Source organism: Mustela nivalis (assembly GCF_964662115.1).
Source record: "Mustela nivalis genome assembly, chromosome: 18".
Lineage (NCBI taxonomy): Eukaryota > Metazoa > Chordata > Mammalia > Carnivora > Mustelidae > Mustela > Mustela nivalis.
In genome coordinates, this window is record NC_139037.1 from 33,842,777 (window position 1) to 33,866,964 (window position 24,188).

Genomic DNA, 24,188 nt, shown 5'->3' on the forward strand with positions numbered 1-24,188 from the left:
ACCACGATGGCTTCTTAGTGGCTCATTGGAAACCAGGTCGAAGTATTCCAAAACGGTAAAAGTGATAATTACCCAACAAGCAGTTCAGGCAATAGCTAAGCCCGCATTGCAGGGTGCAGACCCTATCAAGGAGGGACAGAATGAGTTGCAATGAAGATTTGACCGACCCGGTAATAGTGTTACCCAGGGAGTCTGCTCCAACAAACAGAGAATGCCACAAGGTTGCCACTGCCCTCCTGACCTCCCCCCACCACCACCACAGTGATTTCCCCCACCCTAGGAATCCAAGCAATTCAAAAACTCCAAGAAAGTGGAAATGTCTCGGTTTGGCCAATACAAACAGGGCCTGCGACCCGAGGATTAGCTGAAAAGCAAGCAGGAGCATCTCAGCCCAGTGTTTCTGAGATGGAAAGGTCTGGGAATATGGTGACCAATGCGTCGAGGAATTTTCTTCTCCTGAGCACTCAGCCCACCAGAGACAGTCTGTCTTCACCTGTCTGTGATGGCTTGGGGATGGATGGATCCCTTTTCCCTCTGTTACTAGCTGTGTGATCTTGGACAACTTACTTAATACAGCTCAGCTTTGGTTTTCTTGACTGCAAAATTGGTGTTAATCAAAGGGCCAAGCACTCCGGGTTAATGAGAGAATTGGGTTACTCAGTAGAAAGCATGTGGCAGAGAGTCAGGCATGCCATCCGTGACAGATTTGTGACCAAGTGAGGTGAGTACAGCAGGACCATAGATGAGGTATTAACTTGCTGGGCACCCTGAGCAACTCAGGACCCACAAATAGGGAGATGTGGTGAGAAGGAACAGTGTAGCCAGATCCCCAGGGGAAGCCAGGTTCTGTACCTGAGCTGCAAGTTGTACACCTGTGGCCTGTCCTGAAAAGCTGGGGTACATGTTCAGCTGGGGTACACGTTCCAGTTGATTAAATGCCTGGCGATGGTTGGGGTGCCTGGGTGACTCAGTCCATAGGGCAGGTGACTCCTGATCTCAGGGTCATGAGCTTGAGTCCCACATTGGGGGGTACAGATACATTTATTGTATTTGAGAGAGAGAGAGAGAGAGAGAACAAGCATGCACACCTGTAAGCAGGGAGCAGTGCAGAGGGAGAGGGAAAGAAAATCCTCAAGCAGATTCCAAGCTGAACATGGAGCTAGATGCGAGGCTCAGTTTCAGGACCGTGAGATCAAGACCTGAGTGGAAATCAAGAGTCTGACACTTAACCAACCAAGCCATGCAGGCACTCTAGGATAATTTTTTTTAAAGATTTATTTGAGAGAGAAAGAGAGCATGCATGCACCAGGGGGAGGGAGTCTTAAGCAAGCTTTACGTTGAGCACAGAGCCTGACAGGGGGCTTGATCTCATGAACTTGAGATCATAACCTGAGCTGAAACCAAGAGCCAGCTTAACTGACTGCACCACCCAGATGCCCCTGGAGATAATTTTTTTTAATGCCTTTCAATTGTACTAATTTTGCAGGTAAGTTTAATTATACAAAAATTTGTCTCATACATCATTCATCCAACAACCATTTGTTACCTACTCTGTACCAGCCACTATTCTACACCCAGAAACATGGCGACAAGTAAGACAGAAAAGCATTTCTGGAGACTTCATGCCACATAATGCTTGTGTCCTTAACCTCCTGTCCCTGAACCTTTCTAGGTCTCAGTTTTCTAATCTGCAAAATAGGTATGAGAATAATAGTAGCTGTGTCATAAAGTAGTCATGAGTTTTTGGTTTTGGTTTTTCTTGAATGAGGTGTATGTGATGTAACATTGTATTCGTTTTGGGAGCACAACTTAATGATTTGGTATTTGTATACATTGTGAAATGATCACCACAATAAACCTAGTTAATATCATCACCATAGGTAGTTAAACATTTTTTTCTTGTGGTAAGGATTTTTAAGATCCGCTCTCTTAGTAATTTTCAAATGTGCAATACAGCATTAACTAGCTATGGTCATCATGCCTTACATTACATCCCCATGGCTTATTTAGTTTATAACTGGAACTTTGTACCTTTGACTTCCTTCTCCAATCGTCCTCACCACCTGCACCTCTGCCTCGGGCAACCACCCCTCTATTCCCTGTGTCTATGAGTGTGGTGTTTTTTTGTTGCTGTTGTTATGTTTTAGATTCCACATCTAAGTGAGATTATAAGGTATTTCTCTTCCTCTGACATACTACATTTAGCGTTACTCTCAAAGTCCATTCATGTTGTTGCAAAGGGCAAGATTTTCTTCCTTCTTATGGCTGAGTAATATGCATATTATATATATGCCACAATTTCTTTATCCATTTATTCATCAATGGACACATAAATTATTTCCATATCTTGGGTATTATAAATAATGCTGCAATAAACATAAGGGTGTCTTTATCTTTTTGAATTATTGTTTTCATTTTCTTTGGGTAAACACCCTGAAGTGGAATTGTGGGATCATATGGTAATCATGTTTTTAAATTATTTCTAGGGGTGTTGGCAGAGGGAGAGGGAGACATAGAATCTTTTTTTTTTTTTTAAGATTTTATTTATTTATTTTACAGAGGGAGAGAGAGACCACAAGTAGGCATAGAGGTAGGCAGAGAGAGAGAGAGGAGGAAGCAGCCTCCCCATTGAGCAGAGAGCCCGATGCGGGGCTCGATCCCATGATCCTGGAATCATGACCTGAGCCGAAGGCAGAGGCTTTAACCCACTGAACCACCCAGGTGCCCCGAGAGAAAGAATCTTCAGTAGGCTCCATGCCCAGTGTGGAGCCCCACATAGGGCTCGAGCTCACAACCCTGAGATCATGTTTTGAATTGAAATCAAGAGTTGGATGCTCAAGCGACTGAGCCACCCAGTTACCCTTATTTTTAAAGAAGCCTTCATACTGGGGCACCTGGGTGGCTCAGTGGGGTTAAAGCCTCTGCCTTCGGCTCAGGTCATGATATCAGGGTCCTGGGATCAAGCCCCGCATCAGGCTCTTTGCTCGGCAGGGAGCCTGCTTCCTCCTCTCTCTCTCTGCCTGCCTCTCTGCCTACTTGTGATCTCTCTGTCAAATACATAAATAACATCTTTAAAAAAAAAAAAAAAAGAAGCCTACATACTGTTTTCCATAGTGCACTGACTTACATTTCTGCCACCAATGCATAAGGGTTTCCTTTTTTCCACATCCTTGCCAATGGCTTTATTTATTGTCTTTTTGATAATCGTCATTCCAATGGTAATGAGGTGATATCTCATTGTGGTTTTAATTTGTATCTTCCTGATGATGAGTGATGTCAAACATCTTCCTTGTGCTTATTGGCCACTTGCATGTCTTGCTCAGAAAAGTGTCTTCTTAGCTCTACTGTCCATTTTATATTTAACTGGATTATTTTTCTTAATGCATTAATATCATAAAGCACTTAGAACAAAGCAAAACACAGAACATGCACTGTATATGTGAGAGCTATTATTATTTGGGAGAAATCTGAGTGAGAAGCACATTTGGGGAGAAGATCAGGACTTTCTTTTGGATGCACGTTAACTCCGTGATGTCTGTTAAACACTCAAGGGGGGACGCCTGGTTGGCTCAGTCAGTTGGGTGTCTGCCTTTGGCTCAGGTCATGATCCCAAGATCCTGGGATCGAGTCCTGTATCAGGTTCCTTGCTCAGCGGAGAGCCTGCTTCTCCCTCTGCCTGCTTCTCCCCTTGCTTGTGTGCTCTCCCTCCCTCTCTCTTTCTCTCTCACTCTCTCACTCTCACTCTGAAGAATAAATAAATAAATGAATTAAAAAGAAACACACTCAAGGGATGATCATTGGTCAGGAGGTCAGATACACAAATCTGGAGGTCAAAGGACAGGTCTGAGTTAGAAATGTAAATCTGGGGGTAACTGCATATGGTTAGTATTTAAAGTCATGAAACTAATTGGTATCACCAAGGGAGTGGAGATAGAGAAGAGAAACATCCCAAGGACTGAGCCCTGGGGCACCTCAACATTTAGGAGTTGTGATCTGAGCAGAAACAAGCAGGCAACTGGGAAGGGGGTGTGAGAGAGAGAGGTAGGAGGGCAGCTTGGAGAGTATAGAGTCTAGGCAGCCAAGTGAAGAAAGCTGTGTAAAACAAAGAGAAGGTCAACAGTTCAATGCTCCTAATGGGCCAAGTGAAATGAAGACGGTGAAGTGGTCATTGAATGTGGCCACAGAAAGGTCACTTGCAGCAGTCCTGGAGGAATGAGAGAGGCAAACATCACTTTGGAGTATGATCCAAGGAGAATGGGAGGACATGAATTCTTCAATTCCATGAAGAACAGGCATCACTTTTGGAGATATTTCTGTAAGGGAGAATGAGAAATGAAAAAGAGAGTTGAGAATACAGTGTGAAGGACATTGTCTTGTTTGTCTTTATTTCATCCAGCATATTCACAGTGATGTGCACATATATTTGAAGTATTCCTTTATGAGACATTTGAATGATGTAGTCTAATCAAAGAACATGTAGAACTCTCAGGGAAATTTCACCTGTTCTGGACACCATTTCCAGCACACTGAGCCAAGTTAACTCAAGGGCTTAATAATATGGGTTATGTGTGTCTAAAACTGATGTTATGGAAGCATTGGTGAGCCTTATAACTGAACACATATGTGTAGTTTGGAGTGATACAGAATGGACTAAATTGTATCCAAAAGAAAAGAAGAATGCTGGTAACTCAGAAGGAAGATGTGAAAATCGAGCAATTCTTGTGTAAAATACGCTGGAAAAAGGCTTTGGTAAAGGTCCTGAGCTGTCAATGAAACAAAACTGAATGGTCTCTCTGGGGTCCTCTGACGAAAGCAGTAACCATAACATGACAGGCACCCCGATACCCCCAAGTTCAGGCCTCTGATGCCATTTTTCACCAAAAGAACCCAGAGCTTTCCTGACATGGTCAAGGATCTGAGACACTTGGGGTTAAGGCCGCACAACGGTCTGAGACATCTAGTGGAGAAGAAGCAAGGATGCCTTCAAAGACTTGAGGGCTCTATGGAGCTAGGGTAGGAGGCCAGCCTGTGGGGAGGACTCCCTGTGGAAGGGTAGTCAAGGAATGAGGAGTTGAGAAGGAAAACCCATAGTGGGCTTTTTGGAGAAGCTGAATCTGTGAAAACTCTCAAGTCCTGAAAAGGGAATGTTAACATGGTCACTACGATGCTCATGTGAATTTTCAGTGTTATTTTCTAGAGAAAATGCTATGTATCGATTAAACCAAAATATAAAAGTTTTTCTATTAAGATTTTGTCCAACAAGCAAAATGACAAGCTAATTTATTTTGCCCTATCTCTTAGGCAGTTTGGACTGTTATAACAAGAATACCACAGGAAGGGTAGCTTAAAAACAATAGAAATTTATTTCTCTCAGTTCTGGAAGCTGAGAGTCTGAGATAAAGATGTTGGCAGATTCAGCGTCTGGTGAGGTCCACTTCCCCGTTCAAGGGCAGTGTTCTTCCTGCTGTGTGCTCACATGGCAGCAGGGGTGAGTGGGATCTCTGGGGTCCCTTTTTCAAGGGCACTAATCCTGCTCATGAGGGTTCTACCCACCTCACCTAATCACCCCCTGAAGGCCTCACTTCCTGATACTACCACATTGGGATCAGGGTACAATGTATGAATTTTGAGAAGATACAAAACACCCTACAAGCGTTTGGATCTATTTGAGTTGTTTGATCAGATACTTGGAATTTCCACAGCTTCTGTCTCTTCCTGGTCATTTTGATGACCAACACCTCTTAAACAAGAGGTGTATCAACAGCTTGCAAGAACTGTTTTAAACTCTTCAGGTTGGCACTGGCCAGTGTAAGTAGCCAGGATGACATGTCTGCCCGCCTCTATCATGAGGAAGATAGGTCTTGTTCTTAGTCTAAAGAAATATTTTTCAGGAGAGATCAAGGACAGAGATGTGTCATTCCCCTGACCCACTTGTGTTTTTTATTTGAAACTTTCATTTTTATCACTTACTCCCTGTGGCCACTTCCGGTCTCTAGCAAGTTAAAGAAGCTAAGCTCTAATCTTAGATTCTTCTACTGTCTGAATCCCACCAAAATCGACTGCTATCCTCTCATGCTCACTGTAATTAGAGAGAGAATTACTCTCACGTTTGGAATGACCTGTAAGTATCAAGGGGGCATTTATGGAGAAACTAGAAAACTGACACAAATAAGGAAGCATAAAATCAGGGACCTAAACAGCCCAAGGGTTCATCACCTTTGGAGCCCCCAGTCTCTGACACCCTTTCTGACTGAATGGGAGAACCCAGCTGTGATATCATAAAAAATAAATATTTGATCTTTGTCCTTGTTTCCTGGCTCTCAGCTCCTAAAACCCTTGGAATTTCCAGAGTGATAAGAGTCTTCTGTATGACAATGCCATGACTCGTGGCTGAGGGCATGGGGCTGGCCACCGGGAAGACCAAAGCATGATTAGAGGTTTGGAATATTATCACCAAACACAGTCCTTGTGGAAGGGGGAATGGGTTGGAGATCAGCAGAGGGCAAGGATTTAACCAATCATGCCAGTGTAATGGAACTTCCATGTAAAGGAAATCATGGGTTTTGGAGAGCTGCCAAGTTGGTGAACACAGGGAGGTGCTGGGAGGGTAGAGCTGCCCTGAAATCAAGAGTTTGCCACTTGGAGTGCATCAAATGGACCCAATCCAAGGAAGTGTTAAAAGTAGAGAACTTTTGGTTACTGGTTACAAGTAAGGAGACAGGAAGAAATCTCTCAAAGCACTGTTTTCCCGTGGGGTTAGTACAGGAAGCTTTTATTTAGTGTATTGGGGGTGGGTGCAGGGAGCTTACATGGGCACTTTTGGTTCAATTGCACACACCTAGCATATCAACATGCTAGTGTGTACATTGTATGTTGAAAATATAGCAGAAAACTCCACCCATAAAAGGAAGTCTTAGTGTTACAATGAGCTAACAATGAGTTCAGGTCAGGTCAGGAGGGCTTCTGCACAGGTCCTCAGCTCCAGAGGACCATGTAAGGGGCCATCAGGTGAAACACCTCGTTGAGTATCTCCTTGGCTGGAACTGTTGATTCTGTAAAACAAAGCACATTACTTCCCTCTTTTTGTCCCTTTCCCTTTTCCCTTCTGCTGACAGCTTTCTGCTCTCTTATTTAAGGAGCTTCCCCTTACATCCTAGCTAACCATGGACCCCACCCCGTACCTTGCCCTGTGCATCTCTTCCAACTGGCTATTTCTGAGAGGAATCCTTTATGACAAACGGATAACCATGAGTAAAGGGCTCTCCTGAGTTCCATGAGTTGTTCTAGTGAATTATCAAACCTGAGAAGGGGGCGGTGGGAACCCCCTGAATTCGTAGCCAGTTGGTCAAAAGTACCTGAGTACTTGCAACTGACATCTGAAGTGGGGGCAGTCTGGAGGGGCTGAGCCCTCAATTCATTGGATCCGACACTGACTCCAAGCAGTGTTGGAGCTGAATTGAATTGTAGGACACACAGCTGGAGAAGCAGTGTTGGGCAAGACACCATGTATTTGGTGTCAACAGGGCTGTGAGTAAAAACTGCTCAACCACCATAGAAGCCTGCAGGAGGGGATGAGAGGAGGGGAGGGGGAGGGGAAATTCAAGCAGGGGCCATATTGTGGGCCAGCAAACACGGTCAACAAACAAACTTTTGGCTTAAAAGCTTCATATTTAAGGGACTACCTTGACTTTCTGTAACGTTGTAAAAGGAAAAGCAAATCCATACCTTTAGGAGGGTCAGCGGTTGGGTAAATGTCAAGTCTTCATCCAGTCGCTGAGCAGCCAGCCTGAGGACTGGTACAAAATAAGGGTGGCCTTGCGTCTGGAGGTGGAGGAAAAGAGGTCACGGATATAAAACTCAGTACAATGCCTAGAACACAACAGATTTGTCTATAGTCATCACAAGCAGAGGAAAGAGAAACCCAGGCTTCTCGACTTCCAGTCCACATTCAGTTTTCCTTTCATTTTGCAGCCTGAAAACGTGTTTGTTTGCCTAAAACCCTGGGCCTACAATCCAGGCAAAAAGATGCTTCATGGTAATGAGATGCTGCTGAGAAAAATAGAAAATTATAAAATTCTGACCAACTCCTTGGAAATGCAAACACATCTCATTTATTCACGGTCACTGATGTCTTTATCAGAGCTGGAATGTCTAACACATCCAAACAACCCATGATTCGTCTCCGTAATAGGAACGAAACAAGCTCCCTGTGAACTAATCAGCTAATCACGTTGCAGAGGGTGTTCAGTGCTTTTCCACAACAAATGTGGTATTCCGTTGGTCCCCTGATGCCTTTTGCTAATGCCACGTGGGGCGTCATCTGTTCCAGCACCTGCTGACTTCAGATGCGTCAGCATCCTCAGTCACCACAGCCTGACACCCTCCAGGTACTGGGCTCAGCTCCAGGCTCTTTGTGGGGTCAGACCTGATTCCAGCCTCTGAGAGATCCTGGGGCCCGAAGAGTGCCAGCTGGTTTGTTTATTTGATTTAGAAAAGAAAAGTCTCCACTGTTACAGAACAAAGAGTGAAAGGCAAGCCCCTGGGCCTGGACCTGTTCCTGACTCCATTATTTTACTTACATGGTTTATAATGCTTAGCCAATATGGAACATTGCTCTATTGCTTAGCAACCAAAATTATAGAGAAAATTAGATCTGAAAGAGTCATGACAATAACCAGGATTCTAAAGGGAAATACAGTAAAGAGAAGGGTCCAGAATGACTAAGCTCCAGGCAGACTCACCTCTGTAACAACAGTCACAGTTAACATGAATTCAGCACTTTTTGAGTGAGGCACTATTCAAAGTGTTACACATTCACTATCTCATGTATTCCTCACAATAGCCCTAGAGCTAGATCTAATGATTGCTTCCTTTTCCTCACAAGAAAATAGAGACATAGAGACATAGAGAGATGAGTATTGGTCTAAGTCACTCAGCCTGTGTGGGGCAAGTGCACAATTTGAACTCCAGACCCTTGGGTTTTATGCAACAAACATACTGACCCAAGAGTGCAGTTCCCTGTGCAGATCACAGGAAAAGATGTATTTTGGAAGCCACATAAGTTTTTTCCTTCACTGAGAGACATAGTGATAGATCACTAGAGCAAGGATGAAAGTCCCTGTTTTGCTCTGTTATTTTTACAAAACGGGTAAAGCATCATTGTTTTTATGGTTGTAAAATAAAATACAGGCTTACTAGAAAACATGCACATAGTATAGGACTGTAGAAATTGAAACTCCCCAAATACACATAACCCTATATAATCCCATTTGCCACAGATGCCAGAGAAAATCACTGTTAATAATTTTTCTGAACATGGGTATTTAAAAAAAAAAAAATACAGCAGACTTCTGTTTCCAGCCACAACAAACTAGCTTGCACTGAGAAAAAGTAGACACAAAGGTCTATAATAAAGCAAAAGTAAAAACTTGTTTCAGGGACAAATCTTCCATACAGAAAAATTTCCAATTAGGTAAATAGATACTCATTCTCCTCGCCCCCCATCCCAGTCGTGGATGGAGCTTAATTCTCCATGAGTGTGGGCTGGTTTTAGAGACTCGCTTCCAACAAATATAGTACTGTGAGGGGGAAAAAGGGTAAATTTACAGTGGAGAACTCTGACAGACACTACTTTAAGTGATCAAAATTAACATCACTAATGTAAGTCATGTTGACATCATGTACTGCCTTAGTCTGTTTGGGTTGCTATAACAAAATACCACAGACTGTGTGTAGAAGCTGATTTTAGCAACAGGCTTAAGCAACAGAAACTTGAGCAAGGTCCAAGGGCCCACAGAGACCACCAAGCTGAATGCAAGCAGTCTCAGTAAGTGACCCACCTTGAAATGGTCATAGTCCCTAACTGACCAATGGACTACTTACAATCAGGCAGAGTCAAAAAAAGAAAAGGGGGAAATTCTATACCTTACCATACTTCCTCACTCTACCCTATAACCATAGCCTCTCACCACCACCTTGTGGAAGACAGTCTCTGCTTTGCTATCCTGCCTGCTGCTCCTTTGCAGTTATTTAGTAAAATCCCTTCTCCTTCATTCTGCTTTGGCTGAATTCTTTCCCCCCTCCCTCCCCATGCCATCAACCTCCATCCAATTGGAATGCACCACATTTAGTGGCCCTTATGGGGAATCTCTGGTGGTCCAGGACTCTCCCTGGATTCTCCAGGAATTTCTTGGGACTTTCCCTTCAGTGGACCAACTCTAGAACCCCATGGGGAACTAATGTCCTCCGGCTGAGGTTCTCCTCTGGCAGGATCCAAAGTCCCAGGGGGAACCTGTTTGACAGCCTTTGCCAGAAAGGGTGAGGGATTTCCCCTCCTGCCCTTCTGAGGGATCTTTCCCTCCCCTTCCTTTCTCTTTTGGGTCCTTCAGTGGTCTAACACTCGTACTCCTCAGACAATTGAAGGTCTCTGGCCACGGCAGCTCCCTGGTGGGCTCTGAAGGTCTGAAGACAAACAGGTTGAACTGTCTTTGCCTCTGAGGGCAAAGGACCTCTTTCTTCTCGTCTCCCACACCCTCTCTTCTGAGGCCTCCATTCCCAATGTGCAGCCCAGTTGGCAGCCTCAGCGCAACTGGATGGAATCTACACATGCTACAGAGTCGGCTGGAACCCTTTCCTAGCTGCCTTGCTTCTCTTACCCTCCCTCCCTTTGTTCGCACTTGTCCAGCCACCATCTTGATCTAGGAGCAAAATGCATTCCTCCACATCTGAGCAGTGAATCCTCCTCCTCCTTTTCCTGACCTGGTTTGGCCACCTGGTATCCCGCCTCCCTGTTTCAAGGGACACCACAGCAGGGATTGCTATTGTCATCTGTCACAACCCTCTCCTTAGTGGGACACCTCAGTAGGGTCAGTTGCCTCAAAAAGGTCCATTCCTTTCTCAGGTCAGTGGTACATCATGACTGAAATCCCGACCATTAGACAGAGCTCCCTTCCCTTTAGTGGGATACCCCTTTGGGTCTTTCCCACTATGGGTCAAATCTCTTCTATTCCTTTGGACTCACTCTTGGGCTATATTCTTAAAAACTGGAACAAATTTGACCCCCAAAACCTGAAGAAAAAGTCTCATTTTTTTTTTAAAGATTTTATTTATCTGTCTGATAGAGAGAAATCACAAGTAGTTGGAGAGGCAGGCAGAGAGAGAGAGAGAGAGAAGCAGGCTCCCCGCTGAGCAGAGAGCCCGATGCGGGACTCGATCCCAGGACCCTGAGATCATGACCTGAGCTGAAGGCAGTGGCTTAACCCACTGAGCCACCCAGGCGCCCCAAGTCTCATGTTTTTATGTTATGTTTCCTGACCTCAGTACAAACTCCCAGATCAAGAGGTATGGCCCCTCCATGGAACTCTTTCTATAACACTATAAGAAAGGTTGACTTCTTTTTCAGAACTCCCCCAATGGGTGGGAGCTCCCATATATGCAAGCCTTCATGGCATTGTCCACAAAATCCTGACCTCCACAAAAACTGTAGAGTGTACTTTGTTCAGTTTCATGGCCCTTCTGACCCTGTGGACACCCTAGATGACCCACATTTTACTCTAACCTATAATCTTTTCCTACCCCTGAAGGCCCAGGGGCTCCCCTGGACTTAAACCACCCACTTTAGATTTTCCCACAGGCACCCAAAATTAACAGTGGGGAACAAACTGATTGACATTTAGTAGACCCAGATACAACATATTTGGTATTAAAGCTATTTTAAGCTTGTTAATGTAATTAAAATAGACATATTTTTAGAGATATCTACATTAAATAGAAAACTTTTATTCTATCAAGGTTTACTAAAAACTAAAAAGCTCAAATTATTTCTGTTGCAATTTGTCAGCAAAAGATGGCCTAAAATGATGGTTAATTTTGTCTGTCTCATAAAATTCTAATGGATAATTTTAAGATCCCTTTCAAAATCTATGGTAACCTGAAACTTTAAAGTTTTGCTAAGCCAAATGATAAATTAGGTTGAATTCGTTAGATATCTAAGTCTTTTCCAAATAAGATAAAATACTGAAACATTAATTACTAAACATAAGGTTTATCTGCTTTTTAACTTCTTATTGTAGAGAAAGTAAAGATACTTGGGTCTGTTGGAAAACATGCTTTGTGTCTTATTAAAAGATTGTACTATGGGGGCACCTAGGTGGCTCAGTTGGTTGAGTGTCTGACTCATGATTTTGCCTCAGGTCATGATCTAAGAGACTGAGCCTCAAGCTGGGCTCTGTGCTCAGCATGAGTCTGCTTGAGATTCTCTCTCTCCCACCCCCTCTTGCCCTTCCCCACACTTGCTCATAATCTCTCTCTGAAATAAAAAAAATCTTGGGGCACCTGGGTGGCTTAGTAGGTTAAGCCTCTGCCTTTGGCTCAGGTCATGATCTCAGGGTCCTGGGATCGAGCCCCGCATCGAGCTCTCTGCTCAGTGGGGAGCCTGCTTCCCCCTCTCTCTCTGCCTACTTGTGACCTCTCTCTGTCAAATAAATAAATAAAATATAAAAATAAAACAAAATAAATAAAATCTTGTAAAAAAAGATTGTCCTATGAAAAATGCATATTTCTAAAAATTATGGAATGTATTCATAAATTTGTCATCTAAAGAATCCCGCTGTAATAGACAGCTCACAATAACTTATTACTGCTTTAATAATAATTTAATAATAATAATTTATTAATAATAATTTAATAATAATCACTTATTATTATTATTACTTATTACTGCTTTATTACTTAAAATTCTGCTAAGTGTAATTAAGACCAATGGAAATAAGGAAAGCAACTCTATGTACTAATAAAGTAGGAAATGGGTAAGAAAGGTATAAGAAGTGAGGATACATTTTTGTTGCTCTAAAAGAAAGCAATTTTGTCCTAAAACAAGACTGATTATTTAGAGAGAAAAGCCTTAGGACAAAATCTGAATGCGAAAGAAAGTTGTAGAAGGTTTGTGAAGGAAAAGCTTTAGAAAAGAACTTAATGTGTAGTTAGGATTGAAATTTGAAAGGAGTGAATTTTAAAAGTATGCTGGTGTTAGGTTGAAATTCTGCTTAACTCTCTGTTAAAAAGGACAAAGTTTTCTTGGATTGTTGGTCTGTTCCTGATAAGAAAATGTAAACAGGGGGTGCTTGGGTGGCTCAGTCCATTAAGTGTTAAGCAGTTAAGCCTCTGCCTGTAGCTCGGGTCATGATCTCAGCATCCTGGGATGGAGCCCCTGCTCAGTAGGAAGTCTGCTTCTCCCTTTCCCTCTGCCTCCTCCCCCACCTAACTCATGCTCTCTCTCAAATAAAAAAATAAAGTCTTTAAAAAAAAAAAAGTGTAAACAAAAGGGGTTTTTTTCCTTTTTTTTAATCCATCCAGATAACCAAAGTTTCTGTTTGTCTTTATCAAGTCTCTGATTACTTAAAACGTCTCAAAATTTATAATGATCTGTAATCCTATTTAGGCCTGTGCTTTAAAACTTTCTGAGGATTCTAAGAAACTTCTCTGAGAGATTTCAATTGTAAATGAAGTTGTTTTTTTTTTAACTAATTAGGCTTGTTTATTTGACATGTTAAGTTTCTTAGGAAGCATTCTCAAACAAATAGTGATAAGCCTTAGGCTGTATTGTATGGGTAAATGCTATAACTGTTCAAAAATATATATATGAAGTTCCTGAAGTTTTAATATGTCTCGCTTATGAGGTCATGACTTGATAATCTGGTTATTGAAGTTATGCGTCATAGAAATAACTGGATTTCCTTGTAAACTACATTATAATGAACTCTCATATCAGATCTCTAAACATCTCCATTTTTTCGAGTCTTTTGTTATTTTTAGTTATTGTTCTGATGCTCTTGCCGAATGAGTTTTGTCTTTAAGGAGATTCGTGAAAACAGTTTTTGGCAAATACAGGTTTTTGATATCTTTGAAATCATAAAACTAAAAGGGGTAAGAACTTCCAGGACTAACAGAAAAGGCTGTATCCAAACAAGTAGAATTAGTGATATGGGATTGGATGAATTGAGGAAGGAAATTATAGTTTTTATGACTCTTATTTAAAACCCTGTTGTGTCTAATATTTGTTCTTACAGATTGAGAAAGTTTTCTCTTAAACTATCTATGACTTACAGAAATGTAATAAAGTATTCCTTTGTGAACAAACTGCAACATTTAACTTTTCTCCATACCTGAACCCTCTGAAATTTAGAAACTGTTAAGGAATATTCTTTCTTCCATGGAAATTGTAATTATTTGCATAAGTTCAATGAGAATCTGTTCTCCTCGTAACAGATCACCATTAGAAACATTGGTTATTTTACCAAGGCTTTGACTGGAGACAAGCATAGACTCAGATTATCACCAGACAGCTTCAAGGAAATAAGGCTGACTTTATGAAGCCAATGAAGCCCTTTGAAAATGTTGGCCAGGTACCTCGTTTACAGAGTTCCCAGCGGCCTTACCAGGTGAGTAAAAATCTCAACTATCAAAGATCTTTTTTTTTTTTTTTAAAGATTTTATTCATTTATTTGAGAGAGAGGCAGTGAGAGAGAGCTGAGTGAGGAGAAGGTCAGAGAGAGAAGCAGACTCCCTGTGGAGCTGGGAGTCCCATGCGGGACTCGATCATGGGACTTCGGGATCATGACCTGAGCCAAAGGCAGTCGTCCAACCAACTGAGCCACCCAGGCATCCTGATCAAAGGTCTTTTATTCAGGCTTCTCTTTCTCATAATGATAAGAATTTTATTTTGTTGTCTTTCCTGATGATTCTCCACTTGGTGCCAAGATTCCATTACTGCCGTAAGTTCTCTGCTCAGATGATTCTCTCTACTCAGGGAGATCCGTACATGTCCACCTTGGATCTGGCTGCCCCATCTTTTATACTTCCTACATAAGAATTTCCACTGACCAATCCTGCCCATAGGTAGGGACGACTTCTCTACACCCTCATTCAGCAGGAAAAAGCTACTGAAGGTGAGACTTCTGCCTAAATGCCAAAGATTTTTCATTGCTGGTTTGCCAGGCGGGAATATAGAGGCTGCTTTTAGGCAACAGTCTTGAGCGACGGAAACTCAAGCAAGGCACAAAGGCCCACGGAGACCACCGAGCTAAATGCAACCAGGCTCATTAAGTAACTCACCTTGAAATGGCCACAGGCCCTAACTGACCAGTGGGCTACTTACAACTAAGCACAGTCGCCAAAAAAGGGGAAATTCCATATATTCCTGTACTTCTTCTCTCCACCCTATAACTATAGCCCCTCACTACCACCTCATGGCAGACCGTCTCTCCTTTGCTATCCTGCCTGCTGCTCCCTTGCAGTGTATTTAATGAACTTCTATTTTCTTTGTCCTGCCTTAGGTGAATTCTTTTACTGCCAGCACTGCCAACTGGAATGCATCGTCCTTGTGTGGCTTAAACAACAACTACTTATTTTTCACAGTTCTGGAGGCTGGATGTCCAAGATCAAGGTGATGGCAGATTCCACTTCTGGTGAGAGCCCTCTTCCTGGCTTACAGATGACCACTTTCTTTTCCCACTGTTTATTCACATGGCAAAGAGAGGGAGAGAAAGCAAGCTGTCTCTTACTGAATCTTAACAGGCATTAATTCCATCATGAGGGCCCTATTCTGATAACCTCATCTAAATGTAGTTACTTCCCAGAGGCCTTACCTCCCACCTACAAATTTCAGCAGACACAAGCATCCAACTCATAATATGTACCCCTTGATATGTTGTAATGAGAAGGGTAATTTTCATCTGTGGTACTCTTCCCCCAAATCAATAATCCCATCTGATCTATGAGAAAACATTAGAAAAGCCCAAATTGAGAAACAGTCTACAAAATCCCTGACCAGTACTCCTCAAAACTATCAAGGTTATGAAGAATAAACAATAAAAATTGATCAAACTGTTATAGACCATGGTACAGACCTGGCAACTAAATGTGGTACCTGCATTATAGGAACAGAAAAACCTGGTGAAATCTGAATAAAGTCTGTCGATTACTTAATAATATTGTATCAATGTTAACTTACTGGTTTTGACAAACCTAACGAAGTTAGGTAAGACATCAACATCAGGGGAAACTGGATGAAGGCTATACAGTATATATTCTTTCCGTAACATTATTAAAAAATTATTCAAAAACCAGTTTATTTAAACATCTTTGTTGTTTGAAGATAGCCGGGGCTTAAAGAGCCAAAATCCCTGCGAAAAAGGGAAGTGCACTGAAGTGAGCCTGGCCTTATGCCCAGTTCCCCTTTGAGGAATAGCCATAGGCCTAATAACTGCCACAGGGCTGAGAGACACAGAGGTCTTTGTGGTGGGTCTTCGCTGACTCATAAGAAGTGTTGGTCCTGAAGTCTTAAAACTAAGCAGGGTCCTCAAAAGTCCCATATGATGAAGAAGAGCAAGGCTGAAGTTCAGGCCTCACTAAGGAGTTATAAGGACCTCAGTTCTCCAATTAGTATCACAGGAGAGCTACACCTGAGGAATGAAGGTGAAATGGAAATAGTCTGAGCCTTCTAAAGACTAAAACTTGGTTTGAAACCAACTCGGGCTCATACTGGACTAAGTTGACCCACACTTACTCAAACTGTTGCCAGAGGCAAAAGCAAATTATCTCTGGAAGAAAGTAACATCATGAAAGCCTCAAATTATTTCTACATTTTTTATACACATATGGCATTCAATAAAAAATCTAGGTGACATGGAATATGGTAAGAAGGCTAAACATACATAGAATTAGAATTTCAGAATTAGAGAACAAGAGAGAATGGAAAAACAGTTCTATTTGAAGAGAATATGGCTGAATGGTAAAAGATCAAGTCATAGATCAAAAAAGCTCTTTGAGCATCAAGAATAAATATAAAGAAATACACATCTAGTTACACCATACTAAAACTGCTGAAACTCAAGACAAAGAACACTCTTTAAAAGCAACCAGAGGAAAAAAGACACATACTTTTAAAAGAACAACAAAAAGATTGGCAGTTTTTCAACAAAAATTATGGAAGTCTCGAGGACAAGTCAATGGTATCTTTATGGAGTGCAAACAAAATAACCCCAACCCTAAACTTCTATTCTCAGTGAAAATACTCTTCAAAAATGAAAGTAAAGTAAAGAATATTTCCAGCCAAACAAAAACAAAAAATGCATTTCTAGCAGATGGGCTACAATAAGATTAACAGCTGACTTCTCATCAGAAACCATGAGGCCAGGAAGCAGTTAAAGACATAATCAATATGCCAGGGGTAGGGGGAGATTACCAACCAAGAATCCTATATCTAGCAAAACCATAACTCAAATAGTTAGACATTCACAGAAAATTAATCATCAGTAGACCTTCTCTATAAGAAATACTAACCAGAATCTTAAGTGAAATGAAAGGACACTTGGCAATAATGTGAAGACACACAGAGAAATAGAGTCCCCATGAAAGTAACTACATAAATAAATATAGAAGACAGTGTAAATGTATTTTTGTTCGTAATTCCCTTCTGCTCTCTTCTGTTTCAAAAGACAACTATATAAAGCAATAATTATAAAACTCTGTTAATGGGCTTATAATGTACAAAGATGCAATTTGCATGACTATAAACCACAATGGAAGGGCAAAGGGATGGAGTTATATTGGAGCAAAGTTTTGGTATAAGATTGAGATGAAGTTGGTATTAATCCAAATTAGATCATCTTAAATTAAGATGTTAATTGTAATCCTCAGGGAAACCACAAAGAGGAAGAAGGAGGAGGAAGAAGGGAAGGACGGGGGAGGGGGAGGAGGAGGAGGGGAAGGAGAAGAAGAAGAACAACAACAACAACAAGAGGAAGAAGGGAGAGGGGAGGGGGAGGAGAGGAGAAGAAGAAGAAAGAAGAAGGAGAAGAAGAAGGAGGAGGAGGAAGTTGAGAAGGTGAGGGAGGAGGAGGAGAAGAAGAAAGAGAAGAAGAAGGGAAATAAGCTAATACACTATAAAATATCAATTTAGTGTAGAAGGAAACAATAATCCCAAAATAGCAGAACAAAATAGATATAAAACAAATAGTAAAATGGCAGGCATAAATCCTACCGTATTAATAGTTACACAAAATATAAGTGGGTTAAACTCTTCAATCAAAAGGAAGAGATTGGAAAAAGGATTTTAAATGATCCAACACTGTGCTGTATACAAGAGACACATTTTAGATTCAAAGATACAATAGGTTAAAAATAGAAGAATGGAAAAAGATACACCATGTAAAAATTAGCAAGATATTGCTAGAATGGCGATACTAATATCAGACAAAGTAAAGACAAACATTTTTACTAGAGACAAAGAAAGGCATTTTATAATGATGAAAGCTTTGATCTATCGGGAAGATGTAACAGTTATAAGCATGCATGCACCTAACAACAGAGCCCCTAAATACACAAGATACAGAAGAAAATACACAAAATAGCCTAACGAGAGGGAGCAAGGTAAATGGGGTTAAATGTTCTAAGGACCACCATCCAGAAATATAAAGTACCAATTTATATATTATTCCCATAGTCAGGAATGCATATGGTAATCTGTAGGGTAATCTCCTTAATGAATAAAAGAAAGTATAACTAACAGAAATGGAAGGTGTGCTTTTTAAAAAACCTGTTAATTCAGGAGACGAAAAAAAGAAAAATGAACATTATGCCAGTCAGGTGTAGATTAAATGGCCAATTAAACATGTCAATATATTAATAGTTATATTAAGTATAAATAGACAATGCTAATTAAAGATAAAGATTATTAGTTGGGATTTTTTAAACTATATGTTGCTTATAAGGGATGATCTTAAATATAAGGATACAGAAAAGTTGGGAATAAGAGAAAGAGAAACGATACAAACAGCATCAACCAAAAAGAAACATTAACCGAAAGGAAACTGGAGAGGTGATTCTAATATCAGACAAAGTACCAGGAGCATTATCAGAAATAAAGTGAATAATGAAAGGGTCCATCCACTAGCACTATATAACAACTCTAAATTTGTAAGCACCTAACAACATCTCCTCTAAAAATTTAAAGTAAAAGTTATAGAATTAAAAGGAGAAATATATTCACATCATAGCAGGGGATGTTAAGACAACTTTCCCATAACTGATAAACAGACTAAAATCAATAGGTCTATAAACAACTCAAACAATATGATTCCTGCATTTCACCCCATGACCATGTATAGAACTCAACAAATCATGATATACATTCTTTTCAAGTATACATGGAAAAAAAATCTAAGTGACTGTATGTTTGGCCATAAAGCGAGTCTCAACAAATTTCAGAGAATTAAAATCATATGGAATGTGTGGCTCTGATGACAGTGGAAATAAGCTAGATATGAATTACAGAAAGAAAACTAGAAAGGTCCCCAAGAGTTTGCAGTTTAAGCAATAACCCATGGATCAGAAAAGAAATTACAATAAAAATTAAAGAAAGTATTTTGAAGAAAATTATTAAAATAACGTATTAATACTTCTGGGCTGCTGTGTAGGCCATGCTTAAAGAAAACGGTATAGTCCCAAACTTTTTAGAAAAAAATTAATAGCCAAAATCAGTTATCTAGATATTCCAGATCAAGTAGTTAGAAAATAGCAAATTAAAAGCAAAGAAAGTAGGAAGGAGGCAATGATAAAGATAGCAACAGAGATTAAGAAAGTTGAAAACAAATATCCAATAAAGGGCATCAGGGGCGCCTGGGTGGCTCAGTGGATTGAGCCTCTGCCTTCAGCTCAGGTCACGATCTCAGGGTCCTGGGTTCGAGCCCTGCATCAGGCTCTCTGCTCAGCAGGGAGCCTGCTTCTCTCCCCACCCACGCCTGACTCTCTGCCTACTTGTGATCTCTCTCTCTCTCTCTGTCAAATTAAAAAAAAAAGCATCAAAAGATTTACATTTATAAACCTCCTATCAGTGATAATTTAGAATAAAAAATAGGAAAGACACAAAATATCAATACCAGTCAGGAACAAACTGGAGCGTTATTACAGATCCCACGTATTAGAAAGAGAAGATATAAGATATAATGGTAGAACATTATAAACAATAAGGCAGTGAACTTAAACATTTAAATAGACAAATTTTTAGAAAAACACAATTTACCACAATTGACACAAGGTAAAAATAAAGTATCTTATCCATATTCCCAAAGAAATCAAATCTGTAGTTAAAAACCCTCTTACAATGAACCTTTTAGGCCAGGTGGTTTCCTCAATGAATATACCAAGCATTTAAAGAAGAAACAACACAATCATAAATTTTCATAAAATAGGTAAAGAAACATTTCCCAGCTTGTATTACAAGATCAAATAATCTTAGTCCCAAAATATGATAAGGACATAACAACAAAGGAAAGTTACCTACTGATCTTTCTCAGAAACATAGATGGACCAAAAAAATAAAAAGTAAAAGTTCCTAAAAAAGTAAATAACAAGAACAATTTAGCAACTGTAAGAAGAGCAAGGGGAGGTGGGGCGGGGATGGGTTAGGTGGGATTAGGAGGGCACTTGTCCTAAGGACCAGTTCTATTTAAGTGACGAATCACTAGATTCTGCAGCTGAAACTAATATTACACAGTGTGTTGACCAACTGGAATTTAAATAAAAACTTGGAAAAAGCGACACCTGGGTGGCTCAGTCAGTTAAGCATCTGCTTTTGGCTCAGGTCATGATCCCAGGGTCCTGGGACAGAGCCCTGCATCAGACTCCCTGCTCAGACTCCCTGCCCTGCATCAGACTCTCTGCTCAGCAGGATTCCCGCTCCTCTCTCTGCCTGCTGCTCCCCCTGCCTGTACTCTCGCTCTCTCTCTGACAAATAAATAAATAAAATCTTTGAAAAAAAAGGTAGAAAAAAAAATTACAAAACAAACAAACAGAAAACCAAAAAAGGGTAATATATCAAAGCAAAATTGGGTTTATTCCAGGAACAGAATATAGTTCTAACGCTTAAAAACCAATCATTGTAACAGTATATCAGTAAAATGAAGAAGAAAATTGCATAAAACATCAATAGGTATAGAGAAAGCATTGCTAAAATTCAATCCCATTCACAGTAAACACATAGAAAACTAGGAATAGATGGGAACTTTTTTTTTTAAACACATCTTAAAAAGAATTATTTTACACTTAGAGAAAAGTTGCAGAAATAGTGAGGAGAGTTCCCATATACTCTTTTTTTTTTTTTAAGTTTTTTTTTTTTTTTGACAGAGAGAGATCACAAGTAGGCAGAGAGGCAGGCAGAAAGAGAGGAAGGAAGCCGGCTCCCTGCTGAGCAGAGAGCCTGATATGGGACTCTATCCCAGGACCCTGAGATCATGACCCGAGCTGAAGGCAGCGGCTCAACCCACTGAGCCACCCAGGCGCCATATACTCTTAAGTTAACTATCTGTGACTGAAACACTCATCTTACACAACCACAGTGCAAATCAGGAAATTAACACTGATATAATACGGTTAATTTATAGAGCTTATTCACGTTTTGCTAGTTTTGCAATTAGTGTCCTTTTCTGAATCAGGTTCCAACCCAGAATTCGCATCTTGCCTTTACTTGTCGTGTCCACTTACTTTACTCCAACTTGAGACAGTTCGTTCCTTGGTCTTTATTTTTCAGGACCTAAACACTTCCAAAGAGTATTACAAAGGGATGTTGTTTCAGGAAGGAACTTTCTTAATCTGACAAAGAATATGTTTTTAAAATCTACAACACACTTCACATCCAAGAGGATGGCTATAATCAAAAAAGTAGAGAAAAGCAAGTGTTCATATGGAAGGACACAGAGACACTGGACCTTTCACACTTTGCTGGTGGGATGTAAAATGGTGTAGCTGCTGTGGAAAGCAGGTCGGTAATTCCCCAAACACACACCCACACCAGTTTGATGGTTAAGCACCGAAGTAGTGTATGGCTCAGGGATTCCTCTCCTATGTATATGCCCCAAAGACTTGAAAACAAGGGGGCGCGTGATTGGCTCAGTCGGTTAAGTGACTGACTTTGGCACAGGTCACGATCCCGGAGTCCTGGGATCCAGGTCCACATCGGGCTCCCAGCTCCACCGGGAGTCTGTTCTTCCCTCTAACCTTCTCCTCTCTCATGCTCTCTTTCACTGTCTCTATCTCTCAAATAGATAAGTAGAATCTTAAAAAAAAAAAAAAAAAGAAGAAGAAGAAGAAGAATTCAAAACAGGCTCAAACAAATCCTTGTCATGAATGTTCACAGCAACATGACTCACAATAGCCAAACAGATGAAGACAACTCAAATGTCCACCAACAGATGACGGGATCAACACATCATGATAGGTACACCCAACGGACTATGACTCCACAAAAAATGAAATAAAATCCAAAAAGAAGCTACCACGTGGATGAATCTTGAAAATGTCATGCTAGGAGAACGAAGTCAAACAAAAAGATAATATACTATATGATTTCATTTACTGTGTGAAATACTTAGAATGGGCAAATCCTTAGAAACAAAGGAGATCACTAATTGCCAGAAACAAGGGTTTTGGGGGAAATGAGGGATAATTGCTTAATGGGGACAGGATTTTATTTTGTAGTAATGGGAATGTTTTGGGGAGTACATAGAAGTGGTGGTTGCAAAATATTGTGAATTACTAAATGCCCTCAATTGTTCTCTTGAAATGAGTTCATTCTACGTTATCTGAATTTCATCTCAAATTTTAAAATTCTACAGCGAACATCATGCTTGATGATGAATGTTAAAAGCATTCTACCAAGATTGGAAGAGAGATGCCCATTACCACCAGTTCTATTTAACACTGTATTAGAGGTCTTAGCCAGGGCAATAGTTATAAAGAAGAAAAGTGGGGTGCCGGGAGGGCACCTGACTCTTGGTTTTGGTTCCAAAAGTCATGCTGTCAAGGCTGTGAGATCAAACTTACATAGGGCTCTCTGCTGGGCATGAAGCCTGCTTAAGATTCTCTCGCTCTCTCTCTGCCCCTCCCCTACTTGCCCTTCTGCAGGCTCTCTCTTTCTCTGAAAAAAAGAAGAAGGAGGAGGGGGAGGAGGGGTAAGAAATCAAGGGAAAGAAGAAAAAGGGAAAGAAGAAAAAGAAGGAGTGGGGGAGGAGGTGGTGTGGAGAAAGGGAAGGGAGAACTAGAACACACAAGGATCACTAAGGAAGAAATAAAAACTGTCATAGCGCATAGCTGGCAGTATTAGACCTAGAAGATCTGAATGAATCTACAGATAAATGTTACAATCCGTAAGTGAATTTAGAAACAGGGCCAAAAATTTCTTAAATCCATTGTATTTCCAACTCGTTAGAAATTGAAGAAGTCCCATACCATATACAGTACCATCGATGACAACAAAACTCCAGAAACTTTAGGCAGAAAAATGACAAATCTTATTGAGGAATATTAAAGAAGGCTTACAAAAATGAACAGGTATCTTACGTTCACAGATGTTAATTTCAGACACAGATTGAACTCCTTTCTGATATTAGAATTCAGAACAGCGGTCCTCTGAGGAAAGAAAAATGGTTGACAGGGGCACAAGGGGCGCTCTGGGGTCTCTTCTGGTAATTTGTCTGAATGGCAGTTACAGGAGTATGCTCACTTTGTGAAAATTCATCAAGGTGCACATTTTTTTGCGTTTGTGTTCAATAAATTTGTGTATTTTTGAGTGAGTGTAGCTCACACACTAATCTTCAGTAAGTATCAATAGAGATGCACAAAAATCCCCCAGGGGCACCTGGGTGGCTCAGTCAGTTAAGCATCTGCCTTCGGCTCATGTCATGATCCCAGGGTCCTGGGATGGAGCCCACATCAGGCTCCCTGCTCAGTGGGGAGCCTACTTCTTCCTCTCCCTCTGTCGCTCCCATTGTTTGTGCTCTCTCTGTGAAACACCTAAATAAAATCTTTTAAAAAACAAAAACAAAAACAAGTCTTGCTGTTGTCCTTAACTGCAACTCTAACCTTGCTTGAAACCTCCCTCCCCTTCCCAGCTCTTTCATGGGTCTCCAAAAGGAGACCTTCCAGTATTTACAAAACAGTCTGTCAAACATTTCAACTTCAGCAAATACCAGAAAACTAGTTGTAGAGAGTCAACATCCAAATCCAGGTTAGGGTCAGTTGGGAGACCCTGCTGTCCAAAATAAGACCATATACTCCAATTTGCTTTCTGAATTTACCCTGGACTTTTTCCCTTATATAAACCCACCTAATTCCCTCTAACGGCTGTTAGGTAT

At 40.8% G+C, this 24,188-nt stretch overlaps 2 long non-coding RNA genes across 2 annotated transcripts; one reads left to right on the forward strand and one right to left on the reverse strand.

Moving 5' to 3' along the window:
• Window positions 1-6,751: 6,751 nt before the first annotated feature.
• On the reverse strand, window positions 6,752-8,201 carry LOC309852272. The gene is made up of 2 exons (XR_014305147.1): window positions 7,726-8,201; window positions 6,752-7,052 (listed from the first exon to the last, which is right to left on the reverse strand). It is a non-coding gene; the product is annotated as an uncharacterized lncRNA (long non-coding RNA).
• A 6,106-nt stretch (window positions 8,202-14,307) lies between these two features.
• On the forward strand, window positions 14,308-23,881 carry LOC309852271. The gene is made up of 3 exons (XR_014305146.1): window positions 14,308-14,438; window positions 15,333-15,464; window positions 22,101-23,881. It is a non-coding gene; the product is annotated as an uncharacterized lncRNA (long non-coding RNA).
• The last annotated feature ends 307 nt before the right edge of the window (window positions 23,882-24,188 follow it).